We start from the raw sequence: 14309 nt of genomic DNA, 5'->3' as shown, positions 1-14309 counted from the left end.
TCAGTTTGTGGTAAAAGGCTTGAACCCATTTGCCACAGCAGATGATTTTCGGTAAGTGAATGTGTTTAATTGTAGGCAGGGACATTACTGGATATTCTTGTGTAATTGCTACAGAATAATTTATGTTACACTTTGTTATTGCTACAGAAGAATATTTATTTTATTATTTTACATTTACAATTTTTTTCCTGGGGACCCTGTGACACCCCATTGAAGAGCCGTAGGCTGTGGCTCTCTTAAGATCTCACTGTTGGGTTTGTAAGGCCATGTTACTCCTAAATTTCTATCTTGTTCAAAGAGAAGATATAAATGGTAAAATGGTAAATGGCCTGTATTTATATAGCGCTTTACTAGTCCCTAAGGACCCCAAAGCGCTTTACATATCCAGTCATCCACCCATTCACACACACATTCACACATATAAAACAAAGTTCTAAGCTAATCGACCTTAGTGTTCTCCTTTTTTAAAAATAAGAATCGATAAAGAATCGAAAATGGAATCGGAATCATGAAAATCTTATCAATACCCATCCCTAGTCATACACATAAAAGTTGCTGAATTTAAAACCCACTGTCCTCTGCATACACACAAAGCATGCGTGACTTCCTGCAAGTTCTATTTATTAAAAACAGGATGTGCAATAAAGATGGTGACATGACAATTTTACAAACTCCTGTAAAAATCCATATACCTGCATGTTTACGCTTTACTGTCCACGCAGTATTGATCAAGTGCCAGCTGTTATTAGAAAACTTTACTGGTGCCAAAACAAACAAAGTGCATTAGGTGGAGATCCAATTAAGTGTTTATTTAGTCAAACTAGGCCATGTTTATCAGTGTTGGCTTCATTTTTCAGCCCCAAGAGGGTCCCACTTGATCTGGCCCCTGAGTTCATATATGGCTTATATGGAAACTGTTCACTGCTAACTGTTCATGTTACTTGTTCTATGACATTTACACATCAAAATATCAAAAATTACAGTGACAGTCTTTAATTCAGCCAAATTACCGCAATGAACAAGCGAAATTCTAAGTCTTGAAGGCTGTGATTGCTTCAGGTCCTGTAAATATGATTATTTTTGATATTCTTCCATTTTGCTAAGTCAACACTGGCTGGACAGAGACACTGACAGAGGAATGCCAGGATAGACAAAGAGAGAGCAGCTGCATCATTACAAATGAAGGCCAACTTTCTCCAGTCCAGTGCTCCTCTCTGCTCACTGCCACACACATCATCTGGGCCTCTCTGCACGACTCGTGGCGTATCCTACAGGGCACCAAATATTCACTTCAGCAGACACACAAACACAGGGCACAGCCTTGAAACACGAGAGGGAGGGTATGAGGCTGTGTGTGGTAGAGGGAATGCTTTCATTGCATGAGATCTCACACCTCCACTGTACAGGAGTGGCACTGCTGAGGAAGGAAAGGCTGGAAGTGTTGGCTGTGCAGGAAGGTCAGGCTGGGTTTAAGTGAGGGCGAGGCTCACTGACTTGCTTTTGATGGCAGAGCAAATACTGATCAGCAACACTGATACAATAAACTTGACTCGCCAGCTGAAGAAATGGGGACAAAACCAGACTACAAGACCAGAGTTCACATTTAAATCCGCCTCTAATGCGGCCCTGTGGAAACAGCTGGAAAGGAAAACCAGGTGGCTCGAGAAGGATGCTGAAGGCATCATTGCAACAGCCAACACAATAGGCCCTCCGCCCGAGGAAGCCAGAAATAGGAAATGTAGGGGAACCAGTCAGGAGAAATAGCCATCTGCCACGCTGTGGCACGCACGTGCTCCTGCAGGGCGAGGGTCACAATGAGACGTGTCAGGGAGGAGCTTTCTACATTCCTATCCACTGATGAAATCGATATGTAGTAAAGCAGAGTTCACACGCAGCATTAGCTGGTATCATGATGTGTTTGAGTAAACAACACAGATTCTCTAAAGCCAGTATTACTATTCTCAGCATCTTTGAAGCAGTTTGTGCCTCACTGAATGGTTCTTCAGCACCAAACAGGAGCAGACACTAGGCAAGGCAGGCCAGGCTCATCTTTCTGCTCAATATTCCAAATTAAATTTAAGTTAAAGCAATTACACAGCAGAGAGGGGGTGGCAACAGAGCCCAGAAACAAATGGAGAATTAGACATTCTTATCAGTGTACACTGTATGCTTCTGGCTGGACATAAAGCAAACAAAAGCCAGCTGTCTGCTCACTAATTTGCTGTTTTTTGTGTATTCACACTGTGAAATTAGCATGTCAATAGTGACCTTGATAGCAGTGATGGATGAACGCAGCACTGTTTGCTCTACTGCTTTGGATTTCAAATCAATCTGCTTCGAGTCCAGAGGAGCGCAGTCACTGTTTAATGGAAACAAAATTTGGTAATATTTGGTGTCTGGTTCAAAAATGTTTAAAAGATCAATTTTGTTTCCTAACCGATTAAGAGATGCACATGTTTGATTTAGCATATTTTTATACTAACCCCAGAGTCTGTGTGTTCCCTCCCGTACACCACTACACAAAAGAACCACTACCTGTCTACTGACCAGCGTTATCACCTTCCTCCTTAAACAGCTAGTGGATAATCTGAATGACATTTCAGTAGGAAAACTTCCTTAAAAGGGTGTGTGCAAACAATGTCAACTGTTATACAAGATAAGTGTTAATGAGTTGATGTTTGGTGCAGTTTTTTGTTAACATGTGTACACAAGCTGCTATTTACTGAGAGCTTTGTATTCTCCAAGTGGACGTTTATTGCAACAAATTATCGGTTATGGTTTTTAAATCTATTTTCTGTATGCCAAAGATGTCAAGTGACATTCATGCATTTTACCGCTGATGTCAACTGATGCCAAAATGTTCATTTCTTGTGTATTATAAAGTATATAATGTTATTTAATGCATTTTTTTTACAGTAATAGGCATTAAGTTTGGTGTCACCTTCTTGTCAACTGCTTTTGCTTGGAACTTTCCAGCTAATGCAAAGGCAGGGGGCATGTGTGGATGCCATATAACTTCTTTAACAAATCCTGGAGAAGCCCCAAACACTAAACTGCCTTATTTAAGATAATATTTATGCCAAACAGGAGTAAGAATTTGGTGGTGTTCATAGTGTTACGAGTCATGGAAAAAGCACACCTGGGGAGAGTACAGCCAGCAGATGGATAGGAATGATAAAACACTAGGTATTGCAACACTAAGTCCATTAGGACACAGTACAGCTATGAATGATAGGAAGCATTAGCCTCATTCAACCAGCTTTGGCCTCAGCTAATGCCCTTGAATCTCAAGGAGTTTAGCATCCCTAAATGTGCTTAAGTGCAGCTATTAACCCCAGCACCAGCGTGGCCCTCTGGCAACTGGCACTCCTTTGACTCGTAATCAAAGGAGTGGCTTCCACTAAAACCACAAGCACTATGGGCATGCATTAAGGTTGCTGCTGCCCATTGATAATGCAGGTATATGCAAACAGAAATGGCCATCCATACAATATGTCACAGTTAGCTAAATATTCCTACTGTGCAGTGATAAAAATGTATTTAGCACAAACAAAAAAAAAAGTAATGGCAAAATTAGCCTTTATGTTTACCTCGGATCACAAAGAGTTTGCACGTGTCTGTAGTTGAAGAGCCCCCCCCCCCCCAGTTCCTCCAGGGTCTAATTAACTGCTGAGCTGAACGGCTACTTTTCCTCTCTCACCACTGACACACAAACACAGCATCCTAATCAGCACACTTCCCATCATGGCTCATGGTAACATGCACAGCTGAGACAGATAAAACAAGCCTGACAGTGATAGAGCTGTCTCCCAAAGAAGCACCTCTCTGTTACATTTTGCTTTCAGAGCTGCCTTAATTTACTATGTAGGTCAGGCAGAAGACTACCCAGACGCACATGTTTTTCCTCATGTAATTGCCACTTTAAGCTGGTTGGGCTCATTTACATATAAACAACTGCTTGCGGTCAGGCAAATATCACTTTAAATGCTTAGTCATGCGTACGTGTCAGCTCATTAGGTGCAGAAAGAAGTAAAGTCAGACGACTTGATTTAGAAAAAAGCAAATAGAGGACTACAAGGACCGCAGTGAGCAAACCTGCTGTCATCAATAATAAATACGTAACTGACTCTTTGTCCCAGAGAAGCTGCTCTTAGGTGGCCAAAGTAACTGGCATTTAAAGCAGCCTGGGACAATGTGACAGAATAATGCACTAAAAATGTAAACGTGCTATATGTTAGGGTAAAGGACAGATGCCATGCATGAGGTAAAAGACACATGTAACTCTGCTGTTACTGTGTACAGTGTCTGAGAAAATATTGCCAAGTTTGAGCTTTTCAGTTCACAATAATAAAAAACAAACTGCATCTTCCAAAGGGATCGCACTAACAGGTGAGCATGCTAGAGTGGCCGTTTGGAAGAAGTCAGGCTTTGTCAAAACAAGAGGTGAGCTCCAGCCCTCCTTTCAGTTGGCTTTATTCAGAGCCATGAAGGGCGTCTTTGTGCCAGACTGAGCTGCTGTGAAGTGAAAGGAGGAGGCGACAGGAGGAAGGTCAGAATTGTAATGAGCAGCAGTGAGCTAACAGTTATCGTAAGGGACCCTGTATGGAGCACATGACAGCATGTGATTGTTAATGAGATGACTTCTAAGCTTATTACTTCTATATTGTGGGAAAAAAAGGGAGCGGGGAAGGATAAAGTCATTCCATAGTGAACTTACACGTCGCTGAAGACCCACAGCTAACGCTACATAAGGAGGCAGACAGCTGTACCATAAACTGACACGTGAGTAAAGGGCAGTGAGCAATCATTAGTAACCATTAATGTCCTGAGATGCATGGGCGGGCAAGTGACTTAAGGCGCACGCTAATTAATTGACACGTTTTGATGCGATTGCGTTCACAAGAAAGATGTTCCACTATAACCATTATCACTGGAGAGGGATGGAGGAGGGAAAACACTTGGGCCAAGCAGGACTGTCGTCATGGTGATAATGCACCCCTCGTATCTGCCTGTCATCTGTAAAAATAAGGCTCTATTAGTTCCTGTCTCTTTCAGGTACCCGTCTCCTAAAGGGCACTTTCTTCTGATTGGCTGATTTGTGGAAGCCTGCCAAGGAGCAGGCGCTGCCTCGTTCTTTTGCCAAAGTGTTGGCACAGTGTTGTAAAACTACTAAAAAACAGTGACTGTGGCAATCTCTCAAATCCAGCCAAGCATGCTGGAGACTGAATCCAAACCAGAATTAGAAAACACAGCACAAACATGACAACGATTACTGTGGAACTTTGTTACACACATCAAATTACTGCACAGGTAACACTGTATCAAAAGCTGTATAGAGCAGTAGCTACATATGTCCCTGTTAAAAGGAGTAAATAAAAATATGTTACATTTCCTGACTAAAGTAACAGAGCTAGTTTTTTTTTTTTTTTGCTATTGGCAAGCAACTGTGTATTATCTCACTTCACTTGATTAATTGGATGCTGGAATACTTAAAACAGCTAAAATAATACTTAAGTAGTGCATCGTCTTGCAGCGATAACAGTCCTTCTGATGCAGCTTGTGTTAATTTCTACTCAGTAAGGGCTCAATTTAACTAGTAACATATGAACATGTGAACAAAGTGCTGTCTGAAGAGGCCCCTGATCAATGTGACAACTTCCCCACACATAATTCTGCCAAACATGTCACTTTAAGTCTCAAACATTATTATTATTCGTGGGTCACTAATATCAAGGGGAAGTCGTGTTTCCCGTCTCCATAAACAACAATTGCTTGAAACATAGCCCAATTACAAAGTAACTGCTGAGACGTGACACATAACGGTCTTAGAACCTGCAGTCAAAGACTCTAAATCGACAATGACGTTACATAAATAAACAGAGATGACCTCCATCAGCTGAGACAGACACACTGCCTTTTGAAAGATCTCTTTTTTTTTTTTTGACCCAGTTGAATTTGGCTGGCAGTCTCCTGGCTGCTTTGGAAGTCATAACTCACTATGGCTGGGTTAACAGCAGACAGGGCACCGACACAATGCTTCATTCATGCGCCTTCTGGAGTCGTGAGATAAACGAGGTCAAAAAATGCAAAGCGCTTCTACGATGACTGTGCAGAGAACAGACATCGCAATGCGCCGCAGAAGAACATCAATGGTCAATAGGCAGGTCTGTGGGACTGGCTGAAAGAATGATTGAGCGAGATTGTGAAACATCGTGAACTCATCAAATTCTCCCCAGAGATCCAGATGTGCAGTGGTATGCAACTGCACAATGACACATCTGTGATTCTAAGAAATCCAAAAGGGTTGTAGCGGTCAGTGTAATTTAAATAACAGTGCTCTACTGTACGCAAAATCACCTCCAGTATTTGCATCTTTCAGTCTGATCACATGGATCATTTGCATACTGTGACAGAGAACAGTGGCTCTCAGCTTCTAGGCTTCTCACTATACTGGGGTAATGTGTGAACATATCATTGAAGCACCTTCAGCAGCAAACCTGAAGCCACACCTCTGTTTGAGGTGCCTTCCACCATATGCACATGAATACATACATTATCAAAATGCCATATATTGTATAAAAAAGATGCATTCAGCCACCACCGCCGCATCCATTTTGATCTCAAGTGTTTTAGTCACGTACATAATGAGTTTTGATGAAAGGGATGGATCTGATTATGCAACACATAACACTGCATGCCCATACAGTACTGACTTGGCATTTATTTTCATACAAATGATCCAAACAGTAAGTAAATAACACATTGTATTCAATATGATACAGTAACTGGGTCCATATACTCATTAGAGAAGTATTTACTGAGGTCAAAAAATAAGAGATAAGATAAGATAGAACTTTATTAATCCCTCGGGTGGGTTCCTCTGGGAAATTCGACTTCCAAAAAGCACAGCAAGTAAGGCTCAGGATAAATTCTCACAGACTTCTATGCAAACCGACGTCTTTTTGCAACCGAGTAGTCGCCCCCTGCTGGGGAAATGCAGGTTTAAGGAACTTTCATGTTGGCTTCACATTCAGAACCAGGGACAGTCTTTATTTTAACTGCAGCCTACAATCAACACTCATTTCTGGCATAATAATAAGACTTAAACCCTCTCTCCCAGGAGAAAGGCCTCTGCTTAACACATAACACCACTTCTTAATTTCCAAGCAGGCTTTTTCTAGTCTTCATACTACCGACCTGATTTGGTTTGAAAAGATGTGTGACTGGCCGAGGTCTTCCGTCAGGGGCTAGAATTTCAAGTCAGAGCCCAGAGGAAGTGCAGCAATTTGGCTCCTGCTCAGATGACTTAAATTACAATATACTAAAAGGTTTACATGAATTTCCTATGTCCAGTGACGTCAAACAGACCACCTAATCTTATAAACCTAATGCGACATACCTGGGGAGCACTGAAAATCAGACAGACAAAGTTAGCAATTATCTGGACCGCACAAACAGAGCTGTTAGGGGCTTAAAAATCAGATAATTCCCTCAAGGAGGAGGCTGAATATATAACGTATGGCTAGAATCATGACTTCAAACAATGCTGAGAATGCTCAACTATTTCTGCTATATATAGTAAAAAAAAAAATGGGACACTGATAACATGGGACCCATAGCACCTTTAAAAACTGCTGATTTTAGACAATTCCTTTAAATGGTGGAGATTTAAATGAAGCTGGTTGCATGAAATCGCTCCATAGTGGTATCTGACTTCCTTTCATGCACCTGGCTGACTGGGATTGTGTGATAATAGCAAGTCAGTGGGAGACTGCAGCGACACAGTTACACCCGTGGTATGACTGAGTCATGCATGAGGGCAAGCTGGAAAGAATTTGTCAGAAAAATAAGAAGGATGGAAAGAGACATTAGTCAGAGAGATACATGACCAACAAAGATATTATTGATATGGAAAGAAGAAGAGAAAAACCTGATCTGTTTTCTATTTTTCTGAATCGTTCCATCTCTCCGTTTGTTTATTGGGCAGCTGGATATATTTCATATGTTACACACATGCACAGAGAAAGAAAAGAACACAAAGGGTCACCGGTCGTTAGCAGGAAAACGCTGAAAGAAATCCTCAATATCACCCAAGCGCACACTTCCCACACACAACAGGAAGTGAGACACACTTTACTACAGAGTACCCAAGTATCACTTCCTGTTGACCGCGTTGCTGCGTCGCACGTTACTCCGCAGTGTCAGTTTATGCTTTTTATTGCTGAAGCGTGATCTAAAAATAGGCCCAACAAGGTTAAAAAGGAAAAAAGTGCAGGACCTGGTGTGGTTACAATAGTCTTAGCGGAAAAACCGGACCAAAAACTTGGAGGCTTTAACTCATATCCGCACATGCCTCTTGTCCCTGTTCCCTGATGGCCAATTAAGACACACAGACAGACCTATTCCTGAACACAGCGCATAAAAGGACATCTGAGCGGAACAACAGAGGACAAGACGGGGAATAAAGAGCCACATAAGCTGATGACAGTGCATCAGCCGGCAGCATGCTAGAGAAGATGATGACGGGGCCACTGGTTAAGTTTGTGCAAGTTGAAAATATTACTCAAGTAGTTTCCCAACACCGCAGCTGATTGCACAGGTATCTTTGTTTTGACATGCTGCAGTTAGCTACACACAGACACTCAGTAAGTGGGAGTGTTTTAACAGGCTGATCAGCGAGGTGTTTTCAGGCCAGGAAGGAATTAAGTAGCGACGGGTCATAACAGGATAAGATATGAGTTAGCGTTTAGCCACATCGTCTGGCGCTTGTTTTTCACTGAATCATGTGGAAAATTCAAATTCAAATTCAAATTTTATTTGTCACGTACACAGTCATACACAGTACGATATGTAGTGAAATGCTTGGACAACTGCTCGTGACCTAAAGAAAACAAAAAAGGAAAAGGCTATGAATAAGATAGGAAATAAATATGAAAAATTAAAAAGGGTAAATTTAACTAGGAAGGAATAGAATATAAATTAAGGTTAAAAATGAAATAACTGTACAACACAAATTAGAATGAAGGGTAAATTTAACTGGGAAGAATAAGATAAAGATAAATATATAAATTAAAGTTGAAAATAAAATAACTGTACAACAAAATACACAATATAGAACTATATAAGAATGTATGAAGAAATCTAAATATAAATAAATATATACACAATAACAGCAGCTGTACAAGTATTAACCGGAAATGAAGAATATAGTGACCAGTGTTGTGCAAAACCAAAGTCCAGAAAGTCCAGTGTGTGTGTAAGAACCATATGTGTGGGTCAGTACTGTGTGGTGGTGTGATTGAGAGACCGTATCGCCTGCGGGAAGAAGCTCCTCCTCAGTCTCTCTGTGTTGGTCTTCAGGGAGCGGAATCGCTTTCCTGACCTCAACAGAGAGAACAGTCTGTTGTTGGGATGGCTGAGGTCCTTCACGATCTTCCTGGCCTTGGTCCAGCACCGCCTGCTGTAGATTGAGTGCAGGTCAGGGAGCTCGGAGCGGATGGTGCGCTCAGCTGACCGCACAACCCTCTGTAGAGCTCGTCTGTCCTGCATGGTGCTGTTCCCGAACCAGGTTAAGATGTTTCCCGCCAGGATGCTCTCTATGGTGCACGAGTAAAAGTTCCTGAGCACCTTGGAGGGCAGTTGGAAGTCTCTCAAGCGTCTGAGGTGGTAGAGACGCTGACGGGCCTTTTTCACCACGGTGTTGATGTGACAGGACCATGACAGGTCCTGTCACATTTCTAAGATGGCGCACTTTCTAAGATGGCGCCAGTGAGGTCGGCTGCCGTCACGACTGCTCCGACCACTTTTTCTTTGTCTTTGTTTTTTAAGTTAGTTTTCAGCGTTTCTAAATCGGCAAAATCATCACCATTGGGTACATTAGGTATGACAGTGACACTCTTGTTTCTATTGGTATACAATGTACTCACAATTCAAAGTTTTTAACTCCGGATCCGAGCTGGCCGAGTGAGATCTCGAGGGAGAACAAAGGGAAGCGGTGGCGGCCTAGAGGGAAGCGAGCCGGCGTCAGGAACAGGCTGAGAGCTCGTGCACACCGCACACCTCTGCCTAGCATCCTGCTCGCCAACGTCCAGTCACTGGAGAACAAGCTTGACGACCTCAGGGCCAGGATAAAGTTCCAGAGAGACATTCGGGACTGCAATCTCCTCTGCTTCACCGAGACATGGCTGAACCCAGCGGTGCCGGACCACGCCATCCAGCCGGCCGAGTTCTTCTCGGTTCACCGCATGGACAGGACACGGGACTCGGGGAAGTCAAGGGGAGGCGGCGTGTGTTTAATGGTGAACAACAACTGGTGCAACAGTGCGAACGTTGTTCCTCTCACACGCTCCTGCACACCAAATCTGGAACTACTGTCCATCATGTGTCGTCCTTTTTATCTACCTCGGGAATTTACATCGGTCATTGTAAGTGCCGTTTATATTCCACCACAAGCGGACACGGTCACCGCCTTATGCGAGCTGCATGAGGCACTCACACAGCACCAGACACAACACCGGGACGCTGCGCTTATTGTGACGGGGGACTTTAATAGCGCCAACCTCAAACGCGCAGCGCCGAACTTTTATCAACACATCACCTGCCCCACCAGGGGTGAAAGGACACTGGACCACTGCTACACTACGGTCAAGGACGGCTACAAGGCACAATCCCGCCCCCCGTTTGGCAAATCTGATCACGCCGCCATCTTAGACCATGACAGAAAACAGTACAGCTTTATTTATTGTTATTTTTTTAAAACTCGATTGCCCCTCTAAATATGTCTAATTTAGTCTTTCGACTAAAAAAACTATGACAAGTGTTTTACGTATTCCTACGACTGTGACTATGTGTTATTCTCACATTGCTCAGTCAGGCAACATGTAAATGTTCAAGGCATCAGTGTATGTATGAAGATGGCTTGAGTGTCACCAACACCTTATTCATTTAACATGTCACCCATGTGAACTGGTGATACAGCTGTAATGATTTCAACCATTATTTACCAGTAATAACTGTTGCCAATCCACCCCAGTGCGTTAGAGAGGATTTTCTTATATAATTCAGAAGCTAAGGATGGATGGATGGAATGAGAAGTAATGCCGGCTTCTCATTTCTCCTCATGTGGATAATAAAAATAAAGACAGAAACCTTTTCCACACACGGCAGATTTACTGACTGACACTAAACGAGAAATCTCTGAAAGCTTCTCTTCCATTCCTGTTCAAATATAATAATAGAGGAAAATATCCTCACTAAGACTCTAGTCTAATAATGCAGAATTATTCAACGCTAAAAGCCTGCCTCAAATCCCATTCTATATAAAAATCTGGCCTCCCTAATGCCCTTGGATTTAAAAACACACACACACAAACACACACACACACACATACACACACAATGTGATTCCTGTTCCAAAGCCTGGACCCCAAGTTCATGCCACACAACAGTCCCTAATGGGTCCATGCAGAAGAAAGCGGGCATGTCGAAGGGGCAGGGACGGGGAGGTTTCTACTTTCCTTTTCTCCAGGAATGCTCACTTGTCCGCACAGCGTGGCGGTGAGCTGAAAGAGCTTCCCCCGTCCGGCCATTCATCCAACACACAAAGGCAATTTCACAGGATGACAAGCTTTCTCTCTGCTTTTCTTCCTCACTGCTCCTCATCGTCTCTCAGTTCATTCCTCTGTCTCTAAAACACACTTTTTCACACTTGCGCTCCCAGGCTGTCATTAACATGTTAATGGACATCCAGTAGAACATGAACGCAAACCAGTGGGAAACTTGTGGTGAAAAACACAAGCAGAGAAAGCAAAAAAAGAAGGCCTGGGAATGTCGGCATACCACTCTATCTCCTGGCTGACTCCGTCTGCGAGGGTGGTTAATTTGTCTGGAGCTAAACCACTCAGCAGCACCGCTCAGCCAAAGGGCCCTTCATCCATCAGGCTGATGAATGCAAGCAAAGTCACCCTGAAGAAAACGGAGCCCTTCTGTAGACTACATCAGAGGTGCTCTCTTCTCGTGTAGCTTTTTATCATTTAAGAATGTGATAAATACAGAAAAAGGTTATTTTTCCATAATGAGTGACCTGCTCTGGTTATAGCAACTCAAACAGAAAACACTAACACTGGTTGGACTCCCTCATTTATACAATGTGGTTTAACCACAATGGTGTGTGTGGTAGCTGGAAATAAGTCATCAGATGACAAGATTAATTAGAAATGTTAGCTAGTTAATATGCACTTTATTAACCCCTAAGTTGCTTTTCTGCAGCCAATATTTAGCTGTTCCAAACAGCTTGATTTTTTTTTATATCATACTCTGTAATGTTTATCTAAAACAACATGCCATGATGTGGTAATAGTTGGAATTTGGAAAATTATGCATCAATTGTCCTGACACACAGGCATACATTTGGTGGTGTGGCCTTCCTAATGCATTCACACATTTGTAGCTATGACTGGCCTAGTAGCAGCTAGCTAGTGTTAGCGTAGCTGTCACTTTAACAATAGAGAACAAACTCCACACACAAAGCATTTTCACACATGCTCTTATGCATTATGATAAAGAAAGTTTTTTTTTTTTTTTTAATTTCCACATCTGGCAAACACACTGAAGTGGGTAAACATAGGAAAAACAACTTCATGGTTTTCAGGCTATTGCTAACAAAGGAAATGCAAGCTAAGCTAAGATGTATTTTTAATAACACATGTACAATTAACATTTCTTTTAAGCTTGTTAACAATATGAATGTTAAACTAATTTAATGACACTCATTTTACATTTTCTTTTTTCTTCAGTGATGACAAATTTGCCTGACTATTCTCTTGTAATTTGTACATTTGGGCATCGTTTGCACTTTAAACATGTTCAGTGGGCTGCCAGAGAGCTCATCACCAGTCAAAAGTGCTGTTAGGTAAGCGTATCAGAGGTGGAAACATGTATTTATGATGACATCCTTAGTATTCAAGTTATAAATAAACCCGTGCCTTTGGGTGGCCCTGCAGAGCAGGTGTCTGAGAGCTTGTGTAGTGCTGATGAACCATGGGCATGATTTAGATTTCAAACTACTGCAGATATCATCTACTGTTAACTGTAGCAGTCCTCTATTATGATGACAGCTCAATAACACACTGCATGTTTAGCGTCACTCAAACCCCCTTGACCTGATTACTGCTGGCTTTTAGTCTGCATAATGCTTCATAGTTACCTGTTATCTACACACTGTGTTGTTCCTGCATGATCAATATGAACAAACACGGGGATACCTAAAGAAAATGTTTGGATTTGTTTATGTGCTGGACTGGACCAAGACAGAAAAGTTGAATGCGGTAAAACCTAAACAGTGAACTGAAAGATGCTAAAGATGCCACAGTTATATTTTTCTGCGGGCTTTCATTATAGCCAACATCCTTCACATTACACACAGTCACATTATGGAGACGAGCGATTGCCCAAACTGTCCATCTACTGAGCTTTACATGCTATAATTAGCAGGTACAGTCTGGTCCAGTCAGCAGCATGAACGAGCGTCTGGCTGTGCAGCTTAGATATCTTCTATCAGTGAGACGAGAGAAACCAGATTCACATTTGATAATTCAATTACAGTTTTTTTAATTTCAAAGGGCAGTCACTTCAAGGGGCCTTATATTCTAAGGTAAAAGATGTTACAATAACATAGAGAAAAACCCAACAATCAGATGACTCCTATGAGCAAACATTTGGTGACACTGGGAAGGAAAAACTCCCTTTTAACAGGAAGAAACCATCAGCAGAACAGCACGCAGGGAGGGAGACAGGACAAATACACTTTAAAAAGGACTGAGGAAGCTTTTCAACAGGTGTTCTGATTTCAGTGTGTCCAAGTAGGACTTTATCACCTTCATACTCATGTAGCCATTCAGAGATGTCACCTGCCCCATGGAAGGAGCATTAGACCACTCTTGACAGGACAGAATTGTTAAAGGACTAAAGTGATCACCCAGTACAACTCTGCATTTATTTAGAGGGAATTCTCTCAAAGGTAGGGATCCATCAAATCCATTCAAATCCATCTTGTGGTCCAAATTAGAGTCCTTATCAGGTCAATTCTTGCTCAAGGGTTCAAGTTTTTCTGTTGATTTGTCATTATCACGTACGTATTACTAATCAACCTGAATAATGACTGATGCAGAAAACACACCCCAGTGCTGTCAGTTTCATGCTCAGCAGTCATGCTGTGCGGCTGCTTGACCTTTTCAACTTCCTTGTGATCTATGTTGCATTTTCCTCAGAATTACAACAGAAATCGATTTTGGAATTTCACAATGACACAA

General features: G+C 42.1%; 1 protein-coding gene across 1 annotated transcript in view; it reads right to left on the bottom strand.

Moving 5' to 3' along the window:
- The window catches only part of gfod1 (glucose-fructose oxidoreductase domain containing 1), a 37290-nt gene that overhangs the window by 13827 nt on the left and 9154 nt on the right, over nt 1-14309 (bottom strand). The window lies entirely within an intron of this gene.

This window comes from Copadichromis virginalis, linkage group LG9 (genome assembly GCF_057382275.1).
Source record: "Copadichromis virginalis isolate Kocher_CV1m ecotype Utaka linkage group LG9, C_Virginalis_male_GT1.1, whole genome shotgun sequence".
NCBI classification, from domain to species: domain Eukaryota; kingdom Metazoa; phylum Chordata; class Actinopteri; order Cichliformes; family Cichlidae; genus Copadichromis; species Copadichromis virginalis.
Note: the sequence above shows the minus strand (reverse complement) of the source record. Positions and strands in the feature narration are given on the sequence as shown.